Consider the following 507-nt stretch of genomic DNA (forward strand, 5'->3'; position numbering starts at 1 on the left):
TCTATTAACTAATCAAAGGAAATTGAGTTACCAAGAAATGGCAACATGTAATATATCCTGCCGGAATGATGATTTGTGCGTGCTCGAAGTGAGAATTTAAACTGTCAAGACTTAATACTAGTATGACGTCACCGGTTCGTGGGTAATGGTGTGACGTCACGGGTGCTCTTAATTAATATTCGAATGCATTTGCTTACAGACATTAAAAAAAAAAAAAAATTGTAAACTTACTCTTTCAACATACTTGCAAAATGAGGATGAGGTATGTATCTTCCTCTTTTAGTTTGTGGTTTTGAGTTTTAAATTCTACGACAACTAATTAACGAGCGGGCAGACATTAAACCTTTCTAGATGTAATTATAACATTAGAATGCAAAAACTGCTATAGCTATTTCGTTTGTTTTTGTTTTCGGTGGCTTGCTGTTTGTATTTTTTAAAATATTATACATTTTAAAACGTCGAAAGGTTTTTTTTATTTCAAATAACAAAAACCTTTAGCAGAAAAAA

The sequence above is a fragment of the Penaeus monodon genome, chromosome 15, assembly GCF_015228065.2.
Source record: "Penaeus monodon isolate SGIC_2016 chromosome 15, NSTDA_Pmon_1, whole genome shotgun sequence".
NCBI classification, from domain to species: Eukaryota; Metazoa; Arthropoda; class Malacostraca; order Decapoda; family Penaeidae; genus Penaeus; species Penaeus monodon.